Below are 15,147 nucleotides of genomic sequence, written 5' to 3'. Positions count from 1 at the left end.
CTAGGCAAGGTTTATTTTGTTTTGTTTTGTTTTCAAGCTTGCCTAGAATCTTTCTTTTCTGACAAATCAATCACAGCAAGTCTTCTATATTCTATCCCTTGCTGAATAGGTAATATATTCTACATAATGTTTCAGGACAAATTCAGTAAACTTCTGCCCATGTTAGTGACTGTATAACTCTCAGTCCTACGTAAAAAAAAAACTACTTAAATAACTGGATGGTCAGAAACGTCCCATTATTTTCAGTTACTCTATCTAAAATTAAAATTTTTAACTAGAGTCTGAACTGACTCATCACATTTCTGCAGAGAGAACCTCATGTCAACACACTTGGCGTAACTCTTCCAAGCCATTGGCATAGTTATGCTTAGCTTGACAACTTCTCTCATTTTTATTGTTACAAAACTCAGTTAATGAAAAGTTCAGAGTGTGTTAAAGACTACGAGGTTAAAGTCGTAGTCTTTAAAAACGAGGTACTGCAAAGGGACGGAAAAATCAAAATACTACATGAAGGCACAACAAGAATAGAGAAAGCCATATATTTTGTTTCAAGGATACTTTGGATCATTTTTTTAAAGTATCAAAATAACTCAGTTTTATGCACCAAATAAATATTAAAATTTTTAAAACAACTAATCTTCTGTGGGGCCCTGTATGTAAATACCCTGACTTTCAAAAGGATATTTTTCCTTGTGAGAACAATAATATATGACAGCATTAAATACTGGTGAAAATCTAGCATCCAAAGTGTGTCAAAACCAACAATCCAAAGCTTCTAGAAACCCTAAATTGGGCCAATAAAACCATTATGCTAGCTTTTAAACCAAGAAATTTCACAATGAAATTGTTACATTATTTTCCTTAAGAGAACAAAGCCACTCTTGGTTTCAGGGAATACATAAGTACAACAGTGTCTCCTTGAAAATACAAACCTGGCTTTCCTAAGAGTTGGGAAGGCCCTGGACACTTAATATGTTTATGGGCAGAGGCATCTGCATTGTACATTCAATAAACTCACAACCCGCTGTGCATAAAAAAATAATTATCTGTGGAAGGAAATTTAAGTCTATTCTTTGCTGTACACACAGAGATATCAGCTCTGCAATTGGCCAATGTTTAACTCTTAATTTTTAAGTCATGCTCAGTTTGTTCTCAGGTAGTAATAAAACATTAACTCTCATTGCTTCTAAGAGATACAAATGAAAGTATTCCCAACAGAATTTTTGACAGCAATTTTAATAAGATCAAAATGAGCAAAATTCTCTATTAGAAAGCTGATGATTAATATTTGAGAGCTAAAATGGACTTATCTGTCTGACGAACAAACCAGAAAACTGATCAAGATGAACACGAAAAATTCATTGGTATTGGTAGGGAAGCAGTGCTGCAAAATTGAACTTCAGCTTACCTTTATGTCCAGGTAACTTTAGGAAACAGTCAATTGAGGAAACTTTAAGAAATAGTCATAGGTGCAGTTATGACCAAAACCACAACGCAAATCATCAAGATCAATCTATGTGTAACTACAATAGTGTAAGTTACATGATCAATTCTGTGTTAAATTTTATAGATAACTCTTGTGCCTGGGTGGTTTTTTAGACATCAGCTATATTCACATGGTCATATTCCTTTTTTATTCATGTAGGCTTCATCACTATATTTGAGAATCTTGGAGTCAGTAAAATTATTTCTGTATCTGTAGGAGAGGGTCAAACTATATTCCTCTTTTTACAAACAGAGAACCAAAACAAAGGACAATTAAAGGTAGTGTTTATCACATGAGTCCATGTGCCTACAACATAGTAATCTGTATGCAAACTAGAAGTCTAACTGCCTTTAGATACAATGAACAGACACTGGCACTTCTAAACAGATTCATCAAACCTGTCTTTGATTGTGGGTTGAACTGAAATGTCAGAGATCTCTTAGGCAAATTTGAAACCCACAAATCCATGGACCCAGAGGAGATGAATCCACGAGTGCTGATGGAGCTGGCAGAAGTTATTGCTGGCCCACTATCTGTCATCTTTGAAAGGTCATGGAGAACAGGAGAGGTGCCTAAGGTTTGGCAGAAATCCCATGTTACCCCCATCTTCAAAAAGGGCAAGAAGGAGGACCCAGGAAACTACAGGCCAGTCAGTCACACCTCCATCCCTGGAAAGGTGATGGAGTCACTTATATTGGAAGTCATCCCAAACACATGGAGAAGAAAATGATCAGGAGTAGTCAGCATGGGTTTACCAAGGGGAAATCATACTTGACCATCCTGATAACCTTCTATGATGGAATGACTAGCTGGGTGGATGAGGGGAGAGCAGTGGATGTTGTCTACTTTGATTTCAGTAAAGCTTTTGACACTGTTTCCCATAACATCCTCAGAGGCAAGCTCAGGAAGTGTGGGATGCATGAGCGGACAGTGAGGTGGATTAAGAACTGACTGGATGTCAGAGCTCAGAGGGCTGTGATTAGTAGCATGGAGTCTAGTTGGAGGCCTGAACCTAGCAGTGTACCCCAGGAGTCTACACAGGGTCCAGTCCTGTTCAACCTATTTGTCAATGACGATGATGGAATAGAGTACATCCTCAGCAAGTTTGTGGATGACACAAAACTGGTAGGAGTGGCTGATACCCTAGAGGGTTGTGCTGCCATTCAGAGGGACCTGGACAGGCTGGAGCAGTGAGGAGCCTCAAGAAGTTCAACAAGGGCAAATGCAGACTCCTGCACCTAGGGAGGAATAAGCCCATGCTCCAGTACAGGTTAGGAGCTGACCTGGAAAACAGCCCTGAGAAGGACCTGGGAGTCTTGGTGGACAACAGGTTAACCATGAGTCTGCATTGTACTCCTGTAGTCAAGAAGGTTAATGGTATCCTGGGGTGAAGTCAGAAGAGTGTTGCCGGCAGGTCAAGGGAGGTGATCCTGCCCTGGTGAAGCCTCACATGGAGTATTGTGTCCAGTTCTGGGCTCCCCAGTACAAGTGCTCAAGCCAGTCCAGAGAAGGGCAAGGTGAGGGGTCTGGAGAACAAATCTTATGAGGAGTGGCTGAGGGAGCTGGGCTTATTCAGCTTGGAGAAGAAGAGGCTCAGGGGCAACCTTATTGCACTGTATAGGTACATTAAAGGAGGCTGTAGTGAGGTGGGGGTTGGTCTATTCTCCCATATGCCTGGTGACAGGACGAGGGGGAATCGGCTAAAGTTGCGCCAGGGGTGTTTTAGGTTAGATATTAGGAAGAACTTCTTTACTGAAAGGGTTGTGAGGCATTGGAATGAGCTGCCCAGGGAAGTGGTGGAGTCACCATCCCTGGAGATCTTTACAAGAGGTTTAGATGTAGAGCTTAGTGCTATGGCTTAGTGGAGGACTTGTTCGTGTTAGGTTAGAGGTTGGACTCGGTCATCTTGAGGTCTCTTCCAACCTAGACAATTCTGTGATTCTGTGTGGTCCTCTTAAATACTTCCAGAGGTGGCAACACTATAAATACCTTCAGGGATGGTGACTGTATAGTTTCATTTGGAAGGAACACCAAGCATGCAGACAAAATAAGAGTCCAGCCAGTACCTTCTACCTTGAGGTCTCTTCCAACCTAGAAAATTCTGTGATTCTGTGTGATTCTTGGGTCTGGGGACAAGGCATGCAGCAAACGCAGGCCAGTTCCCCAGTCTGCTGGTACACCGTTCAGGTGCAATTCCTGAGGAAAGGACTGTTATGCTTTCAACCCAAGGTATAAATACAGCCACAGGAATCTCCACTAGAGGTTAAGCTGCCTTATCAAAGCTACATGCTATATTGAACAAAAGGAGAAATCACAACTGATTTATTAAATATATTTAAGAAGAGACACAAAAAAAATTGTTGTACCCCAAAGTTTTAGTTATTTTTCAAAATAATGCTGTCAAGACATACAATTTTTCATCTGATGTAGGAGGAAAGAGCATCTGTAAACTGTATTATTTAAAATTAAATGCCTTGGCAACCTTCTCTATCTAAAGCTGATTTATTATCCAGGTAATGATATTGCTTTAATTACACATGAGAAAATATTCAAGGTAACAGTCTACTTGATCAGTAAGTTTTATACATACATCAGCACATAAAACACATTTGTATTTAAATATCACTAACTGATTTGGGAGCATGGTAAGAGTAACTTCCTGTGAAAAGTTAGTCTTTCAGTACCCAAAAACAAGTAAAAGCACACTAGAAGAGTGTCTCCTGGTAAGAAAGAACCACAGAACAAATATATCTGTTTAGGAATCAGGAAGTCTGTTTCTGAGTCAGAAGAGATGGGGTGTAAGGAAACTAAGATGACAAACTAGGCATATGACAAAAAGGTCATTAATGGGCGTATCTAACCATTTATGTTAAGGTTTTCTTACAAATAAAACAAATTAATTATTAAAAAAAAAGTTCAGAATCTGCAGGTGAATTGAAGTGTTAGGTGTGACAGGATATTCTTTTTCAGGTGATGTAAGGTCTAGAGCTGCAGGCACTGTTTAGTAGACTGACTGTTATACCTAGCAGCAACAATTTCTGCACCAGAGGATCTCCTCACACGTCATACTAACATTTGCTGTTTGAAGCAGCTTGGTCTAGCAGGAAATGTGATCTCTTCCTAAAACTTTGCTAACTCCCAAGTTTGAAGAGAATTAAACTGACTAAAGTAGTATTGCAGCAGATTGCTGTGATGAAGCAGAGAAGGAAAAGTAAATAAAAAATAAATAAAACGTCTGGCTTTTTCTTATTTCCTGAAGGGGATCAGAATATAAAATGCAGCCAAGAAAGAAAAGATACAGAAGTGAACTAAAAGGCTGTGCATTTGTATAGCACCCAGTAATAAGTTTTATAAATCCGACAAGACTCATGAAGACTAAATTTTCATATAGTCTACAGGACTATATGAAATGAAACTATATATATGAGGAATCCTGAATGCGTTCTTAATCATTAATTTCAAGGACCTCAGGAGATCATCTACTTCAACTTCCTGCTCAATGCAGGTCAAACCAGGTTGCTCAGGGCTTTATTCAGTCCTATCTTGAAGTACTATGAAGGATGGAGATGGCCCAAACTCTCTGGGCCATCTTCTGACAGATCTTCTGTCAGATCTGGTTTCACCCACTGGGGTATTTTTTTCTCCTTACACACAGACTGAAACTCTTCTGTATCAACTCATGTCCATAGCCTGTTGTCCCCTCTCCCTCACCACAGTGAAAAGCCTGGCTACATCTTTTTTACTTAGTTCTTTGTCTCTTTGAGGTACTGGGAGCTGTTGTAAAGCTCCCTCCACTAAAGCCATCTCATGTCCAGGCTAAGACATCCCTGGTGCCTCACTCAGTGCTCTTCTCACTGGGCAGGTGCTCCGGCCCCTGACCATCCTGGTGACCCTCCACTGAACTTGCTGCAGTTTATCCATGTTTCTTCTTGCATGGCAGAAGAGGAGAGGGAAAACTGGATACACAATTTTAGATAATACCTAATAAGTGCTGAATGAAGTGGAGAAATCACTTCCCTTGATCCTATTAATACAGCTCCAGCACACACTACTGGCTCATGCTCTGCTTCCTATCTGTCAATACCCCTTGGATTTTTTTCAGCAGAGTTGCTCCCCAGCCAGTCCCCTAATTCTCCCCCTAGTATAAGATTATTCCCCAGTTCTCTAAGGACCATAATGCCTTTCCAGCCTCCCCTAGCTAAATTGCTAAAACATTCTTTATGCTTAAGATATATACATAAATTAAGTTACCATGATGGATTCAGTTTGAAAAGATTGATTTAGCTGTTTCAATTTTAACTAAAATACTGTAGCATCCATCCATTTAGCCATGATAAAAAATCAGACAGTTTATTCTACCTGTACTCCTGGGCACATTTCATAGAGCCTGAACTCATCTACACCTCCTGCTGTCACTCATCTGAGAGTGTACAGTATTTCTGATTCCATCTACACGGGGGGAGGGCTTAAAAGCTACCATTACAGCTGGAGTTAAGGAGCGCTAATGGCTTCCCAGCCATGTTCAGAACATGAGAATGTACATACTACAGAAAGAGGCTAAAAGGAGTTGGTTTGCCCATCTCAGGGAAGTCAAAAGTGAGAGGGAAGGTTTTCTGGAAATAAATCATGCATGGTGAATGCTGTAGGGGGAAAAATATTTAGATAATAAAATAGTGCCATCAAAAGAACAAAGGAATATTTTTTAGGCTGGCAAGTGAAAACTCTCTAAATGTGGAAGGCTTAGAGCACTGTAACAAACTTCCACTTCGGTGGCAGAGGCAAGGAACCTAACTGGTTTTAAGAGACAGCGATTTATTTATGAAAGGTATTATTTGGGTTGATGACTTCAGCCAAAGTGATGATTTAGGAAATATCTCTTTGTCTTATGGTTTGCAACACTTGTATCGTGATTTATTTTTTTTAAGTGGTCACTGAACAATATCAAGTGTGATATTCCAAGTATGTGTTAAACAAATACAAATGACAGAAAGTTAACCTTAGTGTGATAAGCAATTAACAGAATTATGCTGTGACTGCAGCTGATACATAATTAACAAGTGCTGTAAGTGATATCCATCTAATTTGCCCAGATTGGAGTAGCATTATTCTTAGGCATGCTTAGAAAGTTCTGTGCTAATGTGCACTTGAGTGAAGTGCTCTTTACTAACATGTTCAAATTCACAAAGCTGTTATTAGAATTGCAAATAAGATATACCCCAGCATTATTTTCTCTGCCCATCATTTTCTCTTCTTCATACCTATCCTTGACAGAAAATCAAATTGTAACAAGTCCAAAGGATGTTTACACAAACCGAGCAAAAGAAGCATTACATAATTAAACAGGAAAAAATGTGCAAAAAAATCATCCTGATGAACCAACTGTGATTGAATTAAAACAGTGAGTTTCTGCTCACTCAAAATGGGAACTATGGAGTTCACTGGGGGCAGAAGGTCACGGTAGAATTCACTTAAGAAAGTGGAAAGAGGAAAAATATTTTTTGAAATGTTGTATATCTAAGGCCTCAAACTGGAGAATATCTGATCATTCAAAGTCTAATGAAAACAGTATAAAAAATAAAAATAAAATATTTGCCCTTCAGTGCTTGGTCTTCAAGGGCAATATTTATTGGATTTGCAAAGTAATTAGCTGATTAAAGCAAGACAATTAAAGAAAAAGCTAGTGATTCATAGGTCTTCTGGTCACCTTTCTCAGAAAGATATTGAAGAATCTGGACAGGTGGAATAGTAATATATGATGAAGGAGCAGTTGTCTCAAATGGAACACACAACAGCCTTGGTTGAACAACATATCAATCATGTATAATTGATGCATAGACATATGCAGTACAACATTTTGGTAAAAGTCCTTGTGTTAGGCATATCTTCCACCAACCTACCACCAATTTCTTCAATTTCATAGATGTTTATGTGGCTTTCAGGAGCACATGATCATTCAGACAGCTGTGTCTTCAAATAGTCACAATTTTCTGAGAGAGTGGCATGTCAAAATAGAACAGCTAACTATATAATCTCTAACAGGCAAGAAGGATATTGAAGCATGCAGCAAAACTTACATTCAAGCACAAAACAAGAGTGCAGAACCTTCAGTTCTCCATATACAGATGAGGAAAGGCTAATTTCCTGGGTTGTGTTTCCATCCTCACTTGTAGATAACACCTGCAGTAAACAAGAGTAAAATAAATGCTAAGCTACCTGTAACGTAAACCAACCACGCTTCTAAAACGTATGTATTTTGATTATAAATGCTGAGAATACAGTGCATTCATTCAAAGTACATAGGCATTTCAGAAGATTAAAGAAACTTCAAGAAAATGCTTAAGTCATCAGACAATGTTGCTATATTTTCTTCCACTTGTAGAGCGAAAAAGCATAGAATTTATTCAATTTCTTGAAATACTATCTGCAAGGATTATATATAGTGAAAAAGAGAAAAAATGTTTTTAAGACTCGACCTGTTGACAGAGAAGCATATGAATAAAAGATTCCCTGGGTTTTGGATAACTCTAATGTTACGTATTGGATAAACTACATAGCAAAACAGGCTTTGTAGTAGTAAAGTCTGAAAGAAAAGTAAGTTTAGTTTGACTATGTGCAGAGAATTTCAAAATGGATAAAGGTATGAAGGAAAGCAAGGGACAACTTGTAGTAACTTTGAGAACTACCTTACACATCTTACAGCCATGTTAATTTTTCTGGAGTGACTTGCATTTTTAAATACTAAGCTTTAGCTGAGCAGTACTACCTTTCTCCCTCCTCCCCCCCCCCCCCTTTTTCCCCTTTTTTTTTTTTTTTTTTTTTTTTCATTATACACATTTTTGCCAATGCTACCTATAAATTAAATACACTATTACACATCTGTAGTCTGTACATTTATAAGAAATCCTTAAATACAAACAAAATACACTTAAAATACACTGAAAGACACTTTTTTTTCTGCTTCTCAAATCTAATTCTTTACTACTAAATTCCAAGTAAAAGCATGTTATTTTCAGGTTCTCCTATTAAAAAAAAAAAAAAAAAAAAAAAGGCTTAACCTAAGAAAGTGTTCTTTGCTTTGCTTTTTATTTTACTAGAAATGTTATGGATTGTATATTTTCTTTCCCTTGGAATAAACTGACACCTTCTAGACACCAGGGCTGAAAATATCTTCCCTTATTAAGATGTAACAGGACTTTAGTCAAGAACAGATATTCTTACAGTCTAGATTGTAGGTCTGCTGAGGCATTATACATGTATTCCTTATTGATCGTATAAACTGCAGTGCATGCAAAACAGAAAACAGTAAAATTATTAGCTGATAAGTACTTTTTGTCCTCAGAAGTGATACTGCTGTTATAGTGTATGAGGTTAGTTTTGTCAATATTAGAAATTAGAGTGTTTTATTTAGTAGTTGGCAATATCAGGACTTATTTAGTAGTTATGTATACATAAAACTAATTCTCATCTGCATATTTTCACACTTCGACTGTGGAACTGAAATGTACCATTTGGCTAACTGCGCAGTACATGTAATGACATTTCCTCTCCCACTGGGGCCACTGTAAAGGCGCATAATATTATCAGCTATACTAAAGTAAGGATGAAACCTAGAAATTGATCTGTTCTTTAAACCCTTTTGCACCTCTCTCCCTACCCTAAATTTTCTACGCAAATTAAATCAGCCTCTCCATCATCCATGATTAGGAAAATTTAGAATCTCTATAGGAAGCACACACTTCTTAATATACTTCTTTCAGTGCTACATTTTCAGAACTCCCTTACACACCTAATCCTATAGCCATTACTAAGGTAATAAAATGACATAAAATGAGCAAAGAGCAATAAAGCAATCATATCCCAGCTTGTTTATTTAGTCATGGTCCTTAATGACAGAGACCTTCGTACCTGGTGATACCTGGAGCTGTTACTAATTCCTCCTCTGTCTCAAATCCCTGGTTAGCCTTATTCTCAGACATGCCCAATACTTTACAGCCTGCATCACAAAAACCATGAAAAACAAACAAACAAACAAACAAAAAGCTCAAAGAAAAAAAAAAATGGTTAGTTGTATGAATTTATTTATTTATTTTCAAATTCAGCCTAAACTCATTTTCTTTTAAAGCAACACATGTAGAGTAGTTAGGTGAGGTAGAATGGTTACGAGTAGACATCAGGTCTGCCTCACCAGGTGTGCTCAGGCCGCATTTCTGCTGCCCACACTTTGAACAGGCTAGATGCAATGAAAAATGTGCACATCTGCACTGAGACTGTAATAAAATGTGTAAATGTTGGCCTCAGCCTTTAATTGTATTATCCAAACTAGGTACATAAAATGGCTGAAACATAGAGTTTGGTGGGTATTGTTATTAGACAATACAGACATCTTTACTAGTAAGAAAGTTTTTTACAAAACCTATGTATTTGTGAATCTGATGGCCATTCAGGCTTTCCTCTTCTCAGAATACTTGACAAGCAGACAAATTGAAGATGTACTAACTACAGCATGTTGTAATTACTTTTACAGTCACTGCTGTGCCAATCTAAAATCCATTCTTAATAAAATACCACTAATCTACCCTGACTTCTGATTAACACAGAAAAGTGCAGTTTGACCTGGTTATTCATAACCAGGAGCAAGCACATGTTCATCTCCTTTGAGAATCCATTTTGATTTTAAAATGATCAACGGCCTACCAAAAACACAGGGGACCAATGGCATTGACTAGTAACAGTCACAAATATGGTCACAGTCAAAAAACAGTAACTTATTTCCAGCTTGGATATTTCTAGTTTCACCCTTCAACCATCCTTGTTTTTATTTTCTTTTTCTTTCTTTCACTCTCTCTCTTTCTCTCTCTTTCTCTCTTTCTATCCCTCTTTCTTTCTATCTATCTCTCTTTCTTTCTCTCTTTTTCTCTCTCTCTCTTTTAATGAAAATTAATCTATTTTATCTTTTTAGGGTTGCCAATTTGTCATATCAAATGTCTGCAAAATCATTTTAGTTTCACCTCACTCACGTGCTGTGTATGTTCCAGTATTTCCTGCCCAACATTTCTCTTTCTTCTTTCCCTGTCCCACTTGCTCAATTTCAATCAATCTCTTCCCTCTTTAATTTTGTTTAATTCATTCCCTACAGAAAAAGAACACTAAAATAAATTAAAAACATTATATTTAATGAAGCTAAAATGTCTTTAGACTGGTATTGAAATTAGAGAAATCCTTTCATGGAACCATTTTTCCAGATGAAAAAGTCATAATATTCCTGAACCTGGAAGAGACCTCTGTTGGATTACTACATCATACTGAAATATGAGCAGATTTCACTTTCTTCTTTAAAACCTGCATAACAAATGTGTGAGAGTGTAATTATACATTTTCTGTGGCAATTTGGACAGGACTGGTCTTTAAATCACTTTTTAGATCTGAAATTCTCTTTTCAGTAAATTCTGGGGTTTTAAACTGCATTTCACCTGCTGTAATACACATCTGCTGCAATACTCCTACTCTTCCCATCTGCTCTAGACTTTTCCAGAGATACTTTATCAGAAATTGTTTTACTGTAGATTTCAGCAGTGTTTTGTTCGTCTCCAATATGCTCAGGGAACCTGTCTTCCTTCAAACTGGGATGAGCTACACAAATGTGGAAGCAAAGCCATACACTAGCAACTGCTCAGAACAAACAAATTACCTGACCAGGACAATATGTGGTACGGTGCATTAATATTGTAAGCAAAAAGATAAAACAGGTTGTGTTTGCACAAGCAAGTGCACATGATATACAGAAAAAGCTTAGCAACATTCTTCAAAAAGCTTATTCTAAAGTTGGTCAAAAACTACTATGAAGAAAAAAAAATGTCCTTTTACATCTGAATTTTTAAGTGTCCAAAAAGTATTTTACAGTAAAAAAAAAAAAAAAAAAAAAAAAAAAAAAAAAAAAGCTTGCTGAAATAAAAATACAATAAAATAGAGCTATGTGTTAAATTATTTTATTTTATTGAGCCAGGACAAAAGTAAAGCACAGTGTATAAATCACCTCATTTCACTGAAAAACAGAGAACAAAATATGGACAGATACAAGGAAAAAAAAAAATAAAGGAGAAACTAAGAAGACAATGGCAGAAAAATAAAACAAAGAAATACCCCTTTCAGGGTGGTTGAATTTTGTTTAATCCATATTTTGCTCTCCTCTACATAATTTTATATTCTTGGCAAAGTCTCAGGCAATTGGGAAAAGACTAGGAAAATAGCTTTTTGTCAACATTATGCCTCCCTAAATTTGAAGACCTTTTTGAATAAAGAATCTAAAAATAAATCAAGGAAGAATGTCCATAACGAAGAATGAATTACCCAGCAATAAAATAATAATAATAATTAAAAAAACATTTTTAGTATATTTTAAAAAGAATTTTTATAACTTAAATAGTGGCAATGAAACTAGACTGGAAAAAGTAATTTGTAGCTGACTTCTACAGATGACCTTTTTTTCCTTTTTTCTTTTAAATGACACTGCTTATATGCCCTGTGCCTTGTTTACTTACATGTTTAAACTATTCTAAGTACTCACAGTTAAAATGTGGCCAACATGTACTTTAACTAATCTTAATAGCAAAAGCTGGCACTGAAGTTGGATAAGCAAATATATTCACACTAATAGTTACAATTTTCATTTCCAGAATGAAAACCGGTGCCAATTTACCTGGATACTGTAAATAAATTAACAGAATATACAGTAAAATTAATATCTACAGATTTATATTACAATTTGGTTTTCATCACAGGTATAGCATGTTTTTGTGTATACAAAGAGGTAGAGAAGGCTATGCAGGTTGAGTTAGTGACAATTTTATGAAATAGTCATGTTTGAACACAATATAATTATATTTAATGAAATGTGCTGATAAGTTATGAAGTTGAAAAATATGCATTTATACAAATATAACAGATTTATTCCTGGATTTTCTAACAGACACTTTTCCAAGACACTGTAAGCATTAATTATATTTATATACTATTATATTTATTAATTATTCTTCAGCTATTAGATTAACATTATCAGAGGTATCTGACAAGAATGATATTTGCTAGGCAACTACTATATAAGTTGTTTAGTTGTATATAAGTTGTAAGTTGTATATAGCTAACTAGTATAATTGATATATCCAACAATTTTCCTGAAAAAGCATCTAGAAAATAATGACAGTGAAAAATTAAAAAAAAAAGGAGCAAGTTGATTATCAAAATTAACAAAATGTTAATCCAAATATGAAAAAAATATATATTAATCATTTTTTTTGTTTGTTTGTTTGTTTTTAATCCTTTAGAACTTTAGCAAATAAAATTGTGTTTCTAACTATCTGTAATGAAATGCAACACTGAACCCAGGCTGAGATTTATACCAATTTCTGCCAATTCATCATCTCTTCTATGAAATTACATGATTTTTCTGACCTACAGAATGTCCCAAGACAGAAGGTCCCCTACAGTACAGTAGGTTACAGTACAGTATAGCACATATATCCAGCTAAGATACTATCTTTTTCCTCCTGGGAAACCTGTAACCAGAGAAAAGCAGAATTATCAACCAGCTTTATTCACAACCTCTGGATGAAATTAATCATGTCTTACCTTACAATTCACTCAAGCCCCTAAATTTTTTCAGTGTTACTCTTCTGTGCCTATCCACCTGTCCCGTATCCTTTTCAATATTACTAGGATTATATTTTCCTATGTTAATGCACATAGATTTTTACCACTCACTTTGGTAAATTCATCAGTGAAACTATTGCTGGTCAGAGACGTAAAAGTGAATGGTACTACTTGTAGCACGGGTGTTATTAGATTACTGCCTTCTCAAGCCACTCTTCTTGATTTTCCAACATACCTGTATTAAGCTAAACAAATATTTTCACTCAATAAACTTCCAACAACTAACTGAACACAGTCATAAAATATACCAATCAGTAACCAAATCCACACACAAAATGAGCAAATTATTACAAAGCAGCACTACATCTGCAACAATAGCAACATGCAGTATCTTCTAGAAGGTACTGAAGGACAAAGGATGCAAACCTTATCAGTATCACAAAAAAAAATATACCATTTGGGATACTACTTTCAAAAAAAGCCTGTGAGGAAAGCTAGCTAAAACTGTTAGCAATAAGTACATTTAGAAAGTACATTCGAGTTTAGAAATAGAAGTAGATCTAGAACTAGGATGATCTTCAGATAATGGCTTGATGGCAAGTCTGACCAAAGATGGTCAAATTTTATATAGAAAAATTTTGCACTTTTTAATGGGACAGAAAGAAAACTCTCCCATTGTTTTGTGCCATAAGAATACTTATTAATATGTTAATAGGCTGACATTGATTTTAGCTGAAACACTCTATTAAGTATTGGAAGACATGGTATAGAAAATGTGCAAAGCAGTATCTAGTCTACAGGAAATTAAACAAAATTAAGTGAGATGAGATGAAATGAAAATATATAAAAAAGTGTGATATACTAAAATGGTTCAAAATTCTAAAGAAGCAGCCAAGAACAGAGACCTTAGACCTGCTGAGAACTCATATTCTCAGCAAAGTAAAGTATCAGTGAGCAAACTGAAATGAGAAGTATATACAATCCACAGATCATGTACCCCCATAAAAAAAAAGATCCAGAGATTTTTCAAAAACATTCAGGCACCTTCTTTTGCACTGCAAAGAACCTATGGCTCTTAAAATAATGGCTAGCCTCATCCTATTGGGAACCAGAAAGGTGAAATGCATAACTTTTAACTGAAAGACTTAAAGGACGGGATCACTAACATTAAGAAGGTGAAAAGGAGCAAGTATCTTGTGCCACACAAGACACTTCTCCACACATGCACACAGCTGCAGTATTCACTGTAACATGAAAGAGAACTACGACCCATAATTATTTATGATGGTTTCGATCATCCTGTTCCTTTTTGCTGGCAGACTAGAAGCTGAGTTTACATACAAATAATATAGATATTATCTGCTTAAGATATGGAAGCTGTATTTCACTAGATATCTATTTATACAAATCAAAAGATTCATATATATTCTAGTGCATGAGCCCCTGTGAAAATCTGATCCCAGTCCTAAGTATATTCCTTTGAGAAGTATGCTGATAAGGGCTTGTCTTCACTAAACCATTTGTGTCTTGAGCTCATCAGTTGTCAGTTAACTGTAAATGATTAAGGCAATCATAAATGTTTGTAGGCAAGTCTTAGAGCTCAATTCCAGGTGAAAATGAGACATATTTTCAGAAACATGTTCTTGGAAAGTACAAACACCAACTGATTAACTTGAAAATGTATTTTTTTTTGGTAAATATATCCTGAAAAAAAAAAAAAAGAAAAAAAAAAAAGAGCTCAAGGTCTTTTCCTTGTTTTTCTTCTGCATGGATATGAATTTCATGAGCAATGTATACTACTAAATCTAAAATAAATACAGGATAAATTTTAATGTAAATGCCTCTTCATTAATTAAAATAACTGAAAAAAAAAAATCTGCAATTATTAACTAAACCCCTTTTTTAAAAAATTGGTTTCCAGCAGTCCAACCGCATGGCACTGTGTATCAGTCACATTCTGCTATACTAAGACAACACAGCCAGTAGCAATTGAGAAAACACATTATACATAGCAC

General features: G+C 35.9%; 1 protein-coding gene across 2 annotated transcripts in view; it reads right to left on the bottom strand.

Moving 5' to 3' along the window:
• Positions 1–15,147, bottom strand: part of HNF4G (hepatocyte nuclear factor 4 gamma) — a 67,108-nt gene that overhangs the window by 31,897 nt on the left and 20,064 nt on the right. The window contains exons 1-2 of one of the 2 annotated variants that reach the window (XM_084510171.1): positions 13,112–13,298; positions 7,561–7,663 (exon numbers count right to left, since the gene is read on the bottom strand). The gene's annotated coding sequence lies outside the window, so the exon portion shown is untranslated. Of the gene's footprint in view, positions 1–7,560; positions 7,664–13,111; positions 13,299–15,147 lie in introns of those variants that run through there. The other variant, XM_084510170.1, reaches the window with a different exon arrangement.

This window comes from Aythya ferina, assembly GCF_964211825.1.
Source record: "Aythya ferina genome assembly, chromosome: 2".
Lineage (NCBI taxonomy): Eukaryota > Metazoa > Chordata > Aves > Anseriformes > Anatidae > Aythya > Aythya ferina.
Note: the sequence above shows the minus strand (reverse complement) of the source record. Positions and strands in the feature narration are given on the sequence as shown.